The sequence below is a fragment of the Leptodactylus fuscus genome, chromosome 2 (genome assembly GCF_031893055.1).
Source record: "Leptodactylus fuscus isolate aLepFus1 chromosome 2, aLepFus1.hap2, whole genome shotgun sequence".
Lineage (NCBI taxonomy): Eukaryota > Metazoa > Chordata > Amphibia > Anura > Leptodactylidae > Leptodactylus > Leptodactylus fuscus.
In genome coordinates this window covers 194,732,099-194,750,794 of record NC_134266.1, presented here as the reverse complement: position 1 = coordinate 194,750,794, position 18,696 = coordinate 194,732,099, and positions in this window count along the sequence as shown.

Below are 18,696 nucleotides of genomic sequence, written 5' to 3'. Positions count from 1 at the left end.
GCTCTGCTACATCTCTCACCTCCTCACAGACGAGCCGGATTTAAAAAAAAAAAATCCTCTGGCTACTTAGTGATTCACTACACAGCATGGATCCTAACAATTCTTAGATTCCATGCTGTATAGTGAATAGGATTGCTTTTAAAATCCGATCTCCGATTAATAAAAAAATCCCATTGAATTGCATCGGGATCGGAATTAGGATCGGGTTCGAATGAAAAATGATCGGAAATCGGATTTTAAAATCGATCCTGAAAAGTCAGGATCGGCTCAACCCTACTGTTCGCTCATCTCTAGTCTTAATCAATAATTTATATAACACAGCACTCTGCTGTGATAGCTTTAAAATTAAAGTTTGATGAGACCACTGTAGGCAAAGTAACAGATTTTACTGATTCCAGTAACCCATCTATGGCCTACACAGACGGTTCACGTCATCAATGCTCGTCTGTTGGCATCCTACACATGGATATGTTGTTCTGCATGGGTGAGTTCCCTCAGGTGAGAATGTATGAGGTGTTTTTATTTGATTGTGGGAGGGACACACTCTGACTCAGTTATGTAAATTGACTCCCCAGTTTGGGGACAGAGTAGGAGACCCTCCATTGTGCTCTCTATTTGTTGTTTTTTATCCAGCTATTTGTTTTGTTGGAGTAGGTACATTTATTTATACTAGTCCAGTCAGCGCCACTGATGACTTATGTTGAAGTGCCAGGAAACGCGTAGGTACTATTTTCTCGGGTGCAGCTGGGTACTGCCCTTATAAGGGTGGAAGTCAAATACATGGGGGAAAGGGACAAAATTTAAGGGGCAGTTTAGAGACTGGTGTTTCTTTCCCTGATATCATCTCCTGACCACTGATTCCTGCCGTCTTCAAGTAGGCAAGACCCACCCTTTTTCTATTCACTTGGACATATTTGGTTTCTACTACTGTGCCATGTATTTATTTTGTTTGGTTATGTTTTTAGTTGGTGACCCTATATTTTAACTTTTTGGTTTGCATCTGTGCTGGTATTGTGTTGCCTATACAGATGTAACAAATTTGACACAGTAAGATTCCTACAGTCCATCACACCCATGAAACTCCTAATTGTTATTATTCTTCTTAAGCACTCAGCTAGGATGATAATCACTTCATTTACCATGTAAATGATGTCTCTCAGGCAGCCAGTATGTTGTCATAAGGCACATGTAAGTGAAAATTACAATGGATCACGGCCATGCCTTTAAAAATTAAACTTGAGATCTTCTAAATTGAAACAATGCATACTAGCTGATGAGTGGCATATCACTTCTTTATGTCTTGGCCTTGGAATAATGAAAGGTCAAATTCAGTGATGATCTGTCTCCATAATTTCACTTGCAATTGGCAAACACAATTTAGATACCGCCAAGAAATAAAACTGATCTCATTCACGTAAAAAAGAGCATTTATTCATCAAGGGTTTGTTAGGTATTGCTGCAGCAGGAAACATATATAATATTTGATGAAGTCATAAATTGCTTCCAATTTACAAAGCAGCACATCTTTGTATTCATTTTTGCATCACTTTCACCCAGCATACAATATATTTAACTCTAGCAAGGGTTTGAGTGATAGTCAAACAATGATCTATGGGTATATTTTCTAGGCATTTTATATGCTTTAGCTATTTCTTTGAAAACAATTTATTTTATGTACCTCAAATAAGATATTCAGATAGCACGCACATATATTCCGATGACAGACAGACTAGCTAGCACATTTTCTACTCACAAGGGTTTTTCAAAACTATTTTTTGTTTTGTTCTAGATGTACTGCATGCAATATACAATACTTTGCCTTTTAACGCTATCACTGCAGACTTAGAAGAGCTTTTTTTGCTCTTTGAAGTTATGCTCACTCTTCCATACCTTGATGGTTCTTCCAAGATGGTTCTTCAGTAACTACAGATGAATGTTAACAAGCCAAATATGTAAAGAATGTACCATATCTGGGAAATACTTCAATGGAATTGAACAGATGCAGCCACCGTAATGACTCACAGCAACACCATTGAAAGCAAAGGAAAAAGAAGTTGAGTGAAATTCATTTTAAGGCTTGAGGCCCTATATTGCGGCCCCATATTGCGGAAATGCTTTTTTTGTTGAAGATTTTACTGTGTTTTTTTGAGCCAATACCAGGAGTGGATTGAACAGTAGGGAGAAGTATAAGAGTTTCCAATATATTTCACATTCCTTTTGTACCCATTCTTGGCTTTGGCTCAAGAAACTACAGCAAAATCTGTAACAAAAAAGCTGCATTTCTGCAACGCGGGGCCTTAGACTAAAGGCAAAAATGTGCTGCGGGAAAAACCGTGGTGGCAACACTTCACAGTTCTTCACACAGCGCTTTAGACAGAAAGTTTGCAGAGTTTTCCTCCATGGACTTTTTACTACAATTATACCTACGGGGAAACCACCAGTGTTTCCATAGGTAAAATTGACATTCTGCAATTTCTAAAACCGCGCCAGTTTTGGAAATCATGGAATGTCCGCACTGTGGTTCTTACAGCAAAGTGGGCATGGGATTCGCTAGAATCCGATCCAGTTTGCCTATACTGTAAAATGCCAAGATTTTTCCCGTGGAGTTTCCATCAAGGGCAAATCACGTCGTTTCTGGCCTGTGGGGTCCCGGCCTAAAAGCCATTTTAAACTTGGCTATATTTCTATTTGCAGAGAAGGGTATAGTTAGGAATCACAGTCGGGACATGTAAGTGTAATTTTTTATGTTTAATATTTGTCATTTTATATCTGTAAACTTCATATATTGTACGTATGTATACATACACGATACAGACAAAAGTATTGGGACAACTACACATTAGAGATGAGTGAACACTGTTCGGAACAGCCGTTCCAAACAGCACGCTCACAGCACGCTCCCATAGAAATGAATGAAGCGGCCAGCACGCGGGGGGTTAAGCGGCCGGCAAAGTCTGCGTGCCAGGTGCTTCCATTCATTTCTATGGGGGCGTGCTGTTCGGATCGGCTGATCCGAACAGTGTTCTCACATCTCCACTACACATTACACATACAGGAGCCTTTATAACATCCCATTCTAAACTCATAGGTATTAATTGATATTGGTGATGTAAGGGTTGCATGCAGCGGCCTGCTCATGAAAATCCACTGCACTGTTTTGTGCTAATGTTAATGTCAAAGGAGGTTTGGAGATATTGAGTCAGCAGTGTTGAATTTTATGCATTATGTACCATAGCACTTTGTTACCGTGGTCTGTAATTTTTCAATAATACCATGAGGAGGGAAGAAACTTCACAATCTAACTGCAATGTTGTATCCTATTACTGTACCGAACAGGAATTCAGTGAAGTCTTTAGGCGGGATTATAATGATCTTTAATGCTGGGACTCCCTGCCTCCTCGTGAATCTACTGTTCGCACTATATATGATATGGGAAAGTAGATCAAATGTTTGTAAAGGCAGACTACATGGCTAGGTGCAAGATTTTATACACCAGGGGAATTGGGCTGATTAGAACACCTGAATTCCATTATTAAATGGTGTGTCCCAAAGCTTTTTCCATATGTACTGTATATGTGTAATGTGTATTGTGCAGTATATATGTATACATTAATTAAAGTGTAAGTATTTACATATTTTTGAGATGTGTTATGTATTTGTATATATCTGTGTAGCATCTTGTATATCTGTGTATCTACCAGCATCTTGCAAAAAAACAATGGAAACCCTCATTTTGACCCTCAAAGGGGTCTTGAATACTGTTGAGCAAGTAGTATTCGATCGAATACCTCTCCGGCATAGGAATGCGTGTAATCAGCCGAACACCAAGGGGTTAAACGCGTCGAATAGTTGATGCATTTAACCCCTTGGTGTTCGGCCGACATGCATTCCTATGCCGGCAAGGTATTCGATCGAATACTGCTCGCTCATCACTAGTCTTGAATAATTGTATCAGCTGGCTCTACTGATGGCCTATAAAAAGAAGACTCATTACTTAGGTGCTACATAAGAAACATCTCATGTGAGCATTATTACACATAACTTAAAGGGGTTGGCCACTTTCAGACCAATATTGACAAACAAATGTACAATAAAAAGATATACAATTTTCCAATATACTTTATGTATCAATTCCTCACGGTTTTCTAGATTTCGGCTTACTGTCATTCATTCTGTTACTTCTAGTGGATAAAACTCTGACCATGGTCATGTGATAGAGCTCACCACATAGAGCTCACAATGTACATTTTTTCCCTATCAGTAGTGATGAGCAAACACCAAAATGTTCGAAGTTCGAAATCTGATTCGAACAGTCGATCACTGTTCGACTGTTCGAACGTGTTTCGAACCCCATTATAGTCTATGGGGAACATATACTCGTTAAGGGGGAAACCCAAATCCGTCTCTGGAGGGTCACCAAGTCCACTATGACACCACAGGAAATGATGCCAACACCCTGGAATGACACTGGGACAGCAGGGGAAGCATGTCTGGGGGCATATAAGTCACTTTTTTACATGGAAATCCCTGTCAGCTTGCGATTTTCGCAAGCTAACTTTTTCCAATAGGAATGCATTGGCCAGCGCTGATTGGCCAGTTTACAGAATTCGGCCAATCAGCGCTGGCTCTGCTGGAGGAGGCGGAGTCTAATATCGCTCCACACCAGTCTCCATTCAGGTCCGACCTTAGACTCCGCCTCCTCCGACAGAGCCAGCGTTGATTGGCCGAATTCTGTAAACTGGCCAATCAGCGCTGGCCAATGCATTCTATTGGCGTGATGAAGCAGAGCTGAATGTGTGTGCTGAGCTCAACTACGCCGGTGGTGTAGCCGGGAGTTCAGTGCACGGCCAGCTCTGCTATGCCAGAGATTGAGCAGAGTTGGCCATGCGCTGTGGTGTAGCAGAGCCGAGGGTGCAGAAGGGTTCAAGCGCACACTCGGCTCTGATGTAGCAGAGCTGAGTGTGCACAAGGGTTAGAGCGCACACTCTGTCCGGAGATGTAGCCGTGCTGATGCTGTCAACACTGCTACATCTGATATCGGAACACAATGGAGACTGCTGTGGACTCCACAGCAGTCTCCATTGTGGTCCGATCTGAGATGTAGCAGTGTTGACAGTATCAGCACGGCTACATCTCCGGATGGAGTGTGTGCTTGAACCCTTGTGCACACTCGGCTCTGCTATATCAGAGCCGAGTGTGCGCTTGAACCCTTCTGCACCCTCGGCTCTGCTACATCAGAGCCGAGGGTGCACTTGAATCCTTCTGCACCCTCGGCTCTGCTACATCAGAGCCGAGGGTGCTCTTGAATCCTTCTGCACCCTCGGCGCTGCTACATCAGAGCCGAGGGTGCGCTTGAACCCTTTTGCACCCTCGGCTCTGCTACATCAGAGCCGAGGGTGCGCTTGAATCCTTCTGCACCCTCGGCTCTGCTACATCAGAGCCGAGTGTGTACTTGAATCCTTCTGCACTCTCGGCTCTGCTACATCAGTATGTCTTTTTTTTTTTTTTTGGAATATGGGATGGAAATCCATGCAAACACGGGGAGAACATACAAACTCCTTGCAGATGGTTTTTTGCCCTTGGTGGGATTTGAACACCAGGACTCCAGCGCTGCAGTGCTAACCACTGAGCCAACGTGTGGCCCCTACAAGGAAACATTTATACTTCAAGAAGGAGAAACTTTATCACCTATTAAATAGTATGTTTTTGGATATTATTGTCCTTCTTCCAATCAAATGAACTATTATTGTTGTGTCAAAGCCAAGGCTTTGGTTCCATTTATAATGATGTCCTCTAGTGGAGTCAAGCGGATGCAATTCACGACAATAAAATATTACATGGTTGCACACATCTAAGATTTGCTCCATTTTATATTCCGTTTTACCTAAAATCCCAATGATGCATCTCCTCCCCCAAACATTATTAAATTGTATAAAAATACTATTAAAATTCCAGGATTTAAACCAGTCTTACAGCCTTTACAACCTATCCATCTGGATATGACGATGTCGAAGTAGAGATAAATGCATCATCTATACTCTGGCGTCTGAAGGCAAGTAGAACATAAAGTTCCTGCTAGAGATTTTTTAATAACTTCATTTTAAAAATTACCTTAAGACTATTTTGCATATAATTATAAACATGTTTTTGCATTTTAAGCCGTTATAATAATAAGGTTAATAATTGTTTGAGAAGAAAACTATAAGCAGATTTGTGTCAACAAATCAGACAGCTCCTTCAGGCCTTCTAAATGCAAACATGAGAAATATGGAAACATTTTAATGAAATACATCTTCTTATCTGTCAAAAGACATATTGCTCTTCACAAATGATTATCTTTTCTTTGAGCAGATAATTAGAAATATAAATCAAATAAGAAGGCCTAAGCAATTAATTGAAGTTAGCTTGCGCATTGATAGAAATTATGACATTTGCAATATTAGTGCTCATAACATACATTAAACACACTAAACATGTCCATCTTTGATCAATATCAAGCCCGTTAATTGTTAAAACAGATTCCTATTAGTAGAATATTTGTAGTATATACTTTAGTATCCTCCTCGAGATTTCTGGAAAAACTGTTTTAAATTTATATCAGCCATACCCTCTCTATAAACTTACTTGTCTTATTGCCAAAACCTACATCTAAGTGTTTACAGTGACTTTTCTTACATTCAGAATAAAAAAAAAAATATAAAAGTTATGGTGCACTAAGCTCAATAAACCTGCAAAACTGCATATAATATGATGCACTGGTATACTTAGTATAAAGGAGTCCAAATAGCAAACGCAAACTGAGGCCCCATTATAATGCAGGGTTTGACCCCAAACACAAGAGCCAAATTTTGTTTAACTCTTCGTCCTTTCTCAGTCCTTTGTTTGCTAACAATGATATATATATATATATATATATATATATATATATATGTGCTTTTCCAAGCATTGACTTACTTATTTCCCTCTTGTATCAATAAAGTATTCTATTCTAATATAATTCCTCTGGAGCACACAGGCTCTTATAAACCAATGGCAAACTATTCAAAGATGGGTCCCTTTCTCCGTGTCCATATCAGCCTCTGTGGTGTGAATGAGTCAAACAAAAGTAGATATCCAAGCAATGGGTAGATTCCAGTTAACTCGCAAATCGGGGATTCCCCTAAATGGGAAACGCTCTCCAGATACCGTTGGTTGCGAATCGAGCAGCAGCAGCCTTCATATCCCAGGTAGGGAAGAGTGACTACCAAGAACGAGAAGAACAAACAAGTGCTCCTCCAATGAGGTGGGCCACCAAATAAGGCACTGCACTTACTCGGACTTGAAGAAACATGCTAAGCTTTTATTGAAGACACACCATAACACACCATGTTATAGTGTGTCTTCGATAAAAGCTTAGTGTTTTTTCATGTCGGAGTAAGCCCGGGTGCCTTAGTTGGTGTCCCACCACATTGAAGGGACCCCTATTTAGTCGACTTGTTCTGTGGTGTGAATGTCTTTGCTAGAGGATATGCAGGCTAATAAAAAATATTGTTTGTGTGAATTGTGGAATTGTGCAGAATTTATTAAAAGGGTCATTTAACACATTTTGAACAGTCCTGAAGTCAGAAAGTTAAATATATACTTGATACGAGAAGGTATATATTTGTTCTAGCCTATATCCCAGCTTTTGGTGAGTGAGGAATAAAAAAATACATTATACATGTCCATGAAAACAGTTAAATTATAGTCGTAAACCATTTCTACTATGTTGTAGAACATACAGCATGATATTTCAACTGTAAATCACTCACACTAAACATTAACATGGATATTGAATTTTCTGGCAGGAAAGAGCTGCCACTGTATGTGAAGTACATTTCGTCTTGAGCATATTTAAAGCAGGCAGAAGTTGGGCAATTTTCATGTATTGAGAGTCTGTCAGGTCTAAAATGTATCCCAAACCAATAATAGTGTTGTTTGAGCACCTTTCATGAAAGCAGAAACGCACCTTTGTGGCCCTAAACTGATGAAGGAATACAGAGATAATCATCTTTTATGAATATGTATATAAGTATGCAAATCAGCCTCAAGCCAGGGGACCTGATTTGTTAGATTTGCCTGAATGGGCGAACCTCTAAACATTAAGTTTGTCTTGAGTTCAGGTGAGCTGACAATTTTGTTTTACTCCAAGCTTGTTTGTTAGGTCCAGAAGTGAATTCACTCTACTCTGGGGGGTGGGGAGGGGGGGGGGGGGTCAGACCTCACAGTATAATAAGCAGAGGTCCAGGGGAGGTGTAAAAATGACAAGCACTTATACTCACCTTCTCTCACCTCTTCTATGCCTCCTTGCCACCTCTGGCGTTCTCTCTCAGCCTCCTGGATAATGTCATGTACCTGAGATCTCCAATGAGGCCTGTAATTGGGCCTCAGCAGACCTATCAAGTATAATGATGTCATATCACTGCTGAGGCCCAATCACAGGCCTCAATAGTGATCCTGACCACATGACATCACACAGGAGGTCGACAGAGAGAACACTGAAAGCTGAAATGTGGCCCAGAAGAGGTGAGGGAAAGGGAGTATAAAAGTTTGTTATTCTTTAATGCTTTCTTTTGGCTTCCACCTATTATACTATGGGGTCTGAAGAGTCCCCTGAGCATAATAATTTCACCTCTCATCCACAGTTGATAAACCCCAAAAGTCTTGTGCTAGAAAATTTGGGATGAATCAGGTTCATTCTGAGCCAGTTTGCTCATCTCTAGATATATTTCCAGCCTCTGCCTGCAAGATAGTTCCCTCTAGGCAAATCTGACATATTGAATCCACCCCCGACGCATTTACAGGCTGATTTTCATATCAAATAAAAGATATTTTCATCTGAATTCCTGCATTGCTTTGTGGTCACAAAGTTACGTTTCTGCTTCTACTTAAGGACACTATATAGTATATTTTTTTTTTTTTTTTGAGGAACATTCTGGACCTGACTGACTCCTTTTAAGTTGCTTGTATTTCTAATGCTAGGTTCCCACTAGCGTTCGGGTCTCCTTTCTGAGCTTTCCGTCTTCTGCATGCAGAAGACGGAAATCTGTCAGACCGGGTCCGGCTGTGAGCGGTGGTGAGCGTTTTATGCTCTCCGCCACAAAACCGTTTTTTTTTTAAACCGGACACAGAGTACTGCATGTCCGACATGAATGGGTATGAAAGAGTCCTGCAGGTTTGCGTATCCTGCCTCTGTTTTGTGCAGGAAACGGAAACCTGAAGAACGGAGACCGGGCGCAGATGTGAACGAGCCCTAAGCTGGAAACAATAGATAAATACAGTATCTGGAGGATGTCTGAGGGTACTGGTTCTCTGAGAAAAATGTATGCAAAACAAACTCTCATTTCTAGTATGATCTATAGGTAGCTACTATGTATGTTAATTTTCAACCCATATAACTAAGAATATTAGCAAAACCAAATGCCCATTTTTAGACAGCTGTTCCTTATTTATATTGTATTGAAGTGGTCTCGTGAGGCGTTGGAGTCCCAAACCACTAGGGGTGCTTTGTAGGGTCCTTTAATAGAAGCATATAGAAGCATACCATTGTAACCACAAATCAATGAAACAATGCAGGGATAATTTATTTATTTATTTTATTTTATTTTTTTTGGGGGGGGAGGATATCAAAGTTCTCTTCAGGCAGGTCCAATTTGCAAAATTTGCCTACAGACCAGTGGGGTAACTAAATTACTTTCTTTTTTTTTATGTAGATTGTGAGTCCCACATAGGGCTCACAATGTGTATTTTTTCCCTATCACTATGTCCTTTTGGAGTATGTGATGGAAATCCATGCAAACACGGGGAGAACATACAAACTCCTTGCAGATGGTTTTTTGCCATTGGCAGGATTTGAAACAAGTACTTCAGCACTGCAAGGCTGCAGTGCTAACCACTGAGCCACCGTGTGGCCCCTAGTGGAGCAAGTAAATTCTTGTGGACCCCAGTGCAGTCATTTGTTCGGGGCCTCATACCTCATCTCTTTAGAGAATTCTTGATAGTAATGGTTACAGGTGCTAAGGATTTTAATCAACCTTACTGTGGTTAGGGTAATCTGTGGGTCTCCTTGGTTTATGGTCCAGATGGAAGCTGCAATCTCAATACCGAGGCCAGTGCTTATGGCCCCTAAGCTTCCTGGGGCTGGTGCGTCTTCACCCCCTGCTCTCCCTCAAGTTACACCCCTATTACAGACACTCTGGATGCCAGCATAGGCTATAAATCTTATTCACAGCTAAAGGGGCATCAGTTCCAGAGACAGGACCTGAGCACTTGTAGCTGTCATTTGGCATAGCAAATCAGGCCCACTCCTGATGCACTTTCAGGCTGATTTGCATATTCATAAAAGTATTATCTGCTTTATCTGTTTGTTACTGTTTGTTCTTATTGAACGCCCTTACATAGTTTGCTTGTTTGAAGCCATTTCGGACCTCCATTTAACCAAAGTGAAGTTAAGCTAAGCATGGACTCATTTGTAAATACATACTTACATGAGCAAGCAGTTGAACATTGCTTGGCAGTGTTAAGTCAGATAAGTTTAGTATAATCATTTGAGATAAAGGTTATGATATACAATTATCTGTGCTTTTACTTGTAGTACACAGCTGGCCAAGCACGGAGTATTGCAAGACACTGTGAATTTCACATTTCATTTTGCATCTTGTCATTTTTAAGAGCAAGTCACTTTCTGTTTACTAGTCTATAAATACAGTTTTTATACTGTAAGAAAAATCTCAAGCTAGGTTATAAAAGCAGAAAGCATAATAATGGAGGTTGTTTTAGTATGGTATTATTTGCTGCATTTAACACAGAAGTTTGATGTACAAGGTAAGAGAAAAAAAACATTTTCCTTCAATTGTTTGTGGTTTTATGTGACCCTATTTTGACTTGCGAAAAAAAGGTTAAATAAAGGGAAAACGATGTCCTTCAGACTGTTACTTTGTCATCTCTGTTTGTTATTTGTTCAATAAATATTCAACTACTGTTATTTCAGCACAGTGACATATTATCATGGAGGGGATATATGCGACAAGAGGACCTCCCTTGTAAGAGTGAACATATCTATCAGCCATAAAATAAAGGGTCCCATTGCACTTACCTGAAATAGAACAAAAATGTTGGTAGTTAAATCTATAAATATTGGATACAAAAAATATCCATTTACTAGAACTCCTGGAGGGGCAGAGGCCACAATACGGGAATGACAGGAAGCGGATGATGGTGACAATGAGCTGCTACTTTCTATTATTTGGTAGAGTGTGTCATATACCACAGATAGGCTAGGTTCATGTTTGCGTTGGACTCTCCGTGCGAGACTTCGCTGTAGATTCAGATTAAAATCAGTAGAGAGAAAAAGGAGAAACTGAGCAGAAACCCGGTGGACTCCATTATAGTCAATGCAGGCTAGTCTGCATGTAACCACTTTTTAAGTAGACAGGGTTTCCGTCTTTTGGGTCCCAATGCAGACCCGAAAGATGCAAACTTTTTTTTTTTTTTTTTAAATGTAGATTGTGAGCCCCACATAGAACTCACAATGTACATCTTTCCCTATCAGTATATCTTTTTGGAATATGGGATGGAAATCCATGCAAACACAGGGAGAACATATAAATTCCTTGCAGATGGTCTTTTGCCCTTGGTGGGATTTGAACACCAGGACTCCAGCCCTGCAAGGCTGCAATGCTGACCACTGAGCCACCGTGTGGCCCCCCGAAAGATGCAAATTTGAACGTTAGTGTACATATATATAGCATATATAAAATCTATTTGCTTACAGTTTTGCTCTTATCCCAGGAGAGATCATAAGTTAACAGATGAAATGTAGTATTACATTGGTATCCATACAAAGGGTGGGCAAGCATGTAGTACAGAAAATGGTGGTGTTGAGACCTCCTGAGTGTAACCTGGTTTTGCATCACTTTTATGCTGTATTATACCATAAAAGTATATTCACAAATCACAAATTGCTGACATTTATAAAAATATTACTGTATATTCATCTAAATGAGGGCAACTTCACACCTGATGTGTTACCAACACTGTGATACGGAGTGTAATCTCAGGTATGTCAATAACTTTGTTGTTAAAATATCCTGCTGCGACAAATTATCCTGCTGCATAACGTCAGGTTAATACTGTATATACAACCGACAGATTTATTACCGACATTTATAAATATGTTACTGTACATTTGTTTCAATTTCAACAGGAATTTTCAGATGCAGTAATTTCGGGTGTGTCGATGACTTAAAATATCTCACTGCAGAAAGGGAGGTTTACCTTTGCTTCATCTATATATGCATGGAGCACATGTTCAGTTGCAGAATTTCTGCAAAACAATCTGCTACCTGACAATATATCTTAATTACCAGTACGTTCTTCGAGTGTAAATGCATTCATAACAAATTGAATTTTACCCAAATCTCTCATATGTTTCAGTTTTCTTGTTTGTTTCAGATTCTTTTCAGATGAAATGGCCACAGATAAGAGGAAAATCACATGAACTGTTATCTATGCTGGCTCTCCACCCACCCCTCAACCAATCATGAGGGGTGGGTGGAGAGGTCACAATTCTGTTATCATAGGGACAATATAAGATTATATGGAAGATTATAGCAGGGCAAGTGCAAGGACAGATCCCATCTAGTGAGAAAATTAATTTCACTGATTCAGGATGAATTTGACCTAATAAGTCCCAAAAATAATAAAAGCTAACTTTTATTAAATTAGACCATAAAATATAAATATGATATATGAGAAAAGAATCAACCAAAAATGGTAAAAACTGCCAGAGGAGACCAGCCCTATGATATAGCAAAGCTGGGCCCTCATATGATTGCACAAGGGCCGGCGTTGGGGGAGGGGCACATCCTTAGGGGCCCCATACTTTTCCTACTATTAGGTTTAACGATCAGCAGCCGACAAATCATTGGCAGATTCAGAGGCTACTGATCACTGCTTGTAAAGCTACCTGCACTTAGCAGCATCCTGTACCGCCCCTCCCCCTCCTCACAGCAGTGTCTCATCCATCTCTGTGAAGGGAGAGGTACTGTAACATCTCTGCCTGTTCGGGTCTCTGCACCACCCTCTGCTCGCATGAGTTTTTAGTTGCACTGTGTGAACACGGCTCTAGTTCTGTAATTGATTTGCACCACACCCGTCTTCTGCCCTTGTTGCCTCTGTCCATTAAGTCGTTAAATTTTGTCTTGCCCTGTGATTGACAACCTGCCTTCCTGTCAGGTCCATGGCGGGTTCATCCTCCCCTATTTAGTCTTGGCTCATATTCACACTGGTGCCTGTTATTGCCTCGTGCTTGCTTGCTTCTCTTGCTGTTAATTTTCTTGTATTCTTATCCTTGACCTCTGGCTTTCCCTACTGACTATTCTTTTGGACTCCAATTTGGCAATGCATTGCTTGACTGTTACCGAACCCTGGCTTGCTGACCTCCCTTTGTTGTTCGTCTTGTCTGCGTTTTGTGTATCACATATATAGGAAGGGATCATCTTCGTGGTTGTCGCCTATTACGTAGGATAGGGCCTGGCAATAGGAAGGGACAGTGGGGGGCTTCAGCTTAGGGCTCACTGTCCCTTGTGCCCCTTCCTCCAGGGTTCTACAGCAGCTTCTGGGGAATTGTCATCTAGCAATTCCCTAACAAGTACTGTGTGATCTAAGTTCTTTCTCTGCTGCCAGACAGAGCTGCACATGAGTTGCCTCCCATGTCCTGTGCACTCAGGAGTTCAGTCAAATGTAAGTGTATATTTTGGGGTAAGATACGTATAGATATGTATATGTGTAAATATATATATATATATATATATATATATATATATATATTTACATGTGTAGATGAATACCATTGATTGACACTGCAGTGATACACCAGGGGTTGCACGCCTCAGAACCACAAATTCAATGATGAGGTGAACCAAAATAGCTTTAATGATTATGCGTTTCGGAGTTACGCACGTTTTACAAAAAAAATGTACCTCCTTCTTCAGATCCTTTTTCAGCTTTGTTAGTAGGCTTACAACTACCAGGCTTGAGCAGTGGCGTAACTAGGAATGGCGGGGCCCTGTGGCGAACTTTTGACATGGGGCCCCCCCGACACCGAAGATCTCGACCGAGTCCCTCCTACGCATTCCTGCGCGCTCTATTATGTCCCATAGTGGCCCCTGCACACAGTATTATACCCAATAGTGGCCCCTGCACACAGTATTATACCCAATAGTGGCCCCTGCACACAGTATTATACCCAATAGTGGCCCCTGCACACAGTATTATACCCAATAGTGGCCCCTGCACACAGTATTATGTCCCTTAGTGGCCCCTGCACACAGTATTATGTCCCTTAGTGGCCCCTACAGGACTAACTACTGTCACCGCTGACCGCTATACCAGGACAAATTGTGGATAAAAAAAAAATCTGGTCATGTGCATTACAATTTAGTAACTCCATGTGCCTCATATTAATAGCAGTTAACCCTATAATGTCCCTCACATTAAGCCTTGTGTACCTCACATAAGAGTTACTGATATGTGAGAGACATGGAGGTAATAATAAAGTATCTTCATTACTATTACCCCCAAATGTCTCACATATCAGTAACTCTTATGGTGAGGCAAACAGGGGTTAATGTGAGGGAGATGATGGGGTTAACTGCTATTACTATGAGGCACATGGAGTTACTAAAACACAAGTAATCCCCCAAAATGCCTGATAGTAATAAGTATAGTAACCCCAGTACGTACCTGTGTAGCTTCAGTTTCATTTTCCTGGAGCAGCTTCTTCCTCTTCTCTTCTGTGCAGGACGGAAGGGATAAGCCCCGCCTCCTCCTCTCATTGGTGGGCAGAGGACAGCAGAGAAAGGGAGGGGGGAGAGAGGGAGAGCGTCCTGAAGCGCTGACAGGAGCCAGAGCTGCAGCTCCTGTCTCAGCCGTTGCTGCAGCTTCGGGGCCCCCTGTTGGTGGAAAGTATTCCACCAACAGGGGGCCCCGATCATTATACTCGGGGGTCCGAAAAGACCTCCGAGCATAATGATAGCAGCGGTAGCAGCTGTCACCGGGCCCCTAATGTCCCGGGCCCTGTGGCAGCTGCTACCGCTGCGATGGTGGTAGTTACGCCACTGGGCTTGAGGATGTAACCCCTTTAATATCATCCTTGTGAATCAGCCTGAAAAACAAGCATGTCAGTTCTTTTTTTCCAGGAGCCGTGATTTCAATGGGAGCCGTCATTTTGGTCAGGATTTTGAGGCGAATACGGCCTCAAAATCCTGACCAGAAAACGCCATGTGAACTTACCTTAGGCAGACATAGTTTTGGGGGGCCTCTTAGGGAAAATACCATACTTTTAGGTTGCTCAGTTCTGCTATATCATAGAGCTGGTCTACTCTGGTAGTTTTTACCATTTTTGGCTGATTCAGACACTTTTCTTTTGAGAATATATCATATTTATGGTTTATTGGCTAATTTCATAAAATGTTTTATTATTTTTGAGATGTATGATTTTGGGACTTATGATTCTATTTACTGGAAAAATGACATAAAGATTTACTGGCAGTCACCTGCTAAATGCCAAATCACTTTTGGTTAACTACAGCTGCAGTGCATTCTGTTTTTTTCACATACACTCTCTCCGCCTTGCAGTCAGTCACCTTTTAAGTGCCATTTTAAATCCTGTTTGCTAACCAGTGCTGCACATTCTGTTTTTTCCTACATACAGTTTGATCTACAGCCGCCCTCTGAGCACACATTTTTAGCCCTCTTTGTTAACCGCAACAGTAACATTTCCTTTTCATTTACAGTTTGTCTGACCTGCAGTAACCTTTTGAATGCCAATTACATCACTTTTTAAAACTACAGTAGTGCAGTGGGTTTTTTTTCACAGTCAGTCTGAAGTCAAGTCACTCATTGCATAGACTGCATTTAACCCCTAACATTGATCATCTGCCTTTTAATGTTGCTCCAGCTGATTCCTCATACAGTGACATTAATTAAATGCAGTCAGCTCTGTGTTGTGTTCTGTGTGGGAGTCATCAGCAGCTGACAGCCCTCTCCTCCCTATGCTAATAGTCTATTGCGAAAACTGTATGGGACCATAAAATAGCCCAAAATGCAACTTCAAGAGAAAAAAAAAATGTGCTTTTATCTCGGGACACCATCACATACCTTAGAAGTCAGTTATATACACAATGGGATTATCACTTTACTCAGGAGAGGTTAAAACATTAGGTTGATCTTGCTAAGGCTAGGTTCACACTAGCACTTGGTCTCCGTTCAGGTATTTAGTCTATGGGGTCCTCAGGTAACCGCTTTTTAAGCCGATTGGGTTTCAATTTTTTGGGTCTCCAAGTAGACCCGAAGAAAGGAAACCCAAGCCCTAGCGTGAACCTAGCATCAGCAGCAATTAATGAGTCCAGAAAACAGTTGAAACATAAAATTGAAAGGAATTGATTTTTATTAATTTTTTATATTTTTTGCACCATGTTTTTTGAACCATGTACTGTAATATACTGTACAAATATACATTATTGAATACCATAGGATTTTTATTTGGTGGGTTTTAGTGGCACTGGTCAGTTGCAAAGACACTATGAGGTCATAAAATAATCCATGTAGTAAATGTAATTGAAAACTGAAATTTACATGCTGAATATAAAACAATGTAATATCTATTTTTGTAAAAAAACAAACAAAAAAACTATATAAATATGTAGTACTATAAACAGAAGAAATAGATCAGCTTTGGCACAAGGCAAGGTCTCTAAACTAGAAACTTCACAGATAAAACCAGCCTATTTACTATGGCTAGAAAGGTTGAAGAATTTGTCATGACATCATGAGTCCACGTGTCATTTATCAGGAAGCAGTACAGTTCAACTCCATTTCGACCCAAGATGCCTCTACATATTTCCAGTACTTCTCCAAGACTCAGTCAGTGCTCCATTGCCTCAGTCAGTGCCACTGATGCAAGTGGCAGAAGCAGGGGCATAACTAGGAATGACTGGGCCCCATATCAAACTTTTGACTTGGGCCCTCATCCCCTACAAAGCATAATGCCCCCTTTACTAGTCCTCACATAGTAAAATGCTCCTTTTACTGGCCCCTACATGGTAAAACACTTCCATTTCTGGCCCTCACATGGTAAAATGCCCCTTTTACACACAGTATAAACTCCTACAGTGGCCCCTCCTTACAGTATAATGTCCTATAGAGGCCCCTCCGTACAGTAATATCTGATAGTTGCCTCTATACAGTATAATGTCCCACAGTAGCCCCTTCACACAGTGTTATGTCCAATAGTGGCTTCCATATGGTACAATACAAACCTGACTTTTTTGTTCAGCAATTTTGGTAAAAAAATGAATTCCTGACATACTCCATTATAAGCAATGGGGGATGTGTTTGTCTGTCATTTCCTCAATCCATTGCTAACCAATTTTCCATTCTTCTGGGGGTTTTTTTTGATAGTACAGAAAAAATGGTTAGTACAGTGTAACTTTATCTGGCAGCGACCCTTAGGAGTTAGATGCTCAAAGAACGGTTTAAAAGCACAGTTTTTAGATGTATGTCAGTAGAAAACAATTGCACACTGCTTGCCTAAGCACAGTCAGGAGTAGTCTTCTGTGTTGAAATCCAAAATAAACTGCAATAGAATAGCCTTACTGTTTTAGTAAGCAATCCACAGAAAATGTCTTGTCCAATTTTGGTATAAAAATACTTTTCTTAGATTGTTCAAGCTGGAAATGTAAGGCCCAGTTCACATCTACACCTGGATTTCCTTTTAGGGAGTCTGCTTGAGGCTCCCCTTAACGGAAACCTAACCCGCTTAAAAAAAGTTACCTTCAGATACCCACCAACCCCATAGACTATAATGGGGTCCATGTGGTTTCCATTCGGTTTCCACATGAAAAATGCTGAAAGAAAAGTGCTGCTTGCAGAGAAAATGCAGATGGCCCAAATGCAGATGTGAACCAGGCCTAAAGTCATCCATGATAACTAATAGAAATAAATAATATTGTAAAAAAGCAGGCAGAAATACTAACAATAATCCATGAACATCCAATCAAGGGTGCCATTATAATGCATGCCTATAATCAACAGTAGTGACCCATCCACATTGATGGAGAATTCTCCTCAATTTGGATACTGACTGATGATGGGGTGGAGGATGCAATTATGCATTTGAGTGATATGTGAGAGCAATCTTTTTCCATTTTAGTAATGCTTTTAATACGATTTGACAGAGCTGGTTGGTTATAAACTGTGAAAGGAGTTCGTAGATGGCTTCTTGGTAAGTTCGGCTACTGATTGATCCCAGTTGGTCAGACTGGTGCTACATTTTCTGATAAATTGTTTTGCAGAACAAGAGCACAACATGGTACTTTTTAGTAACACTTCTATTTACAGTTTATGCTGAAGATTTTCGTGGTATATCAAAGATAGCGGAGAAATTTAAACAAACGTAAGATGAATGAGTTGCCTATGAATGTTAGTATTAGAATGTAACGGTTTAGTTAGAATGTAACTAAAGAAATTATTATTAAAGGGATTGTATCATTAGAATTCCCTTTTTTAACTAAGTGTACATCGGAATAGCCTTAAGAAAGGCTATTCTTCTCTTACCTTTCTGTTTCTGATCCGTGCCGCTGTTCCTGAGAAATTTCTTCTTTCTTCCATATGTAA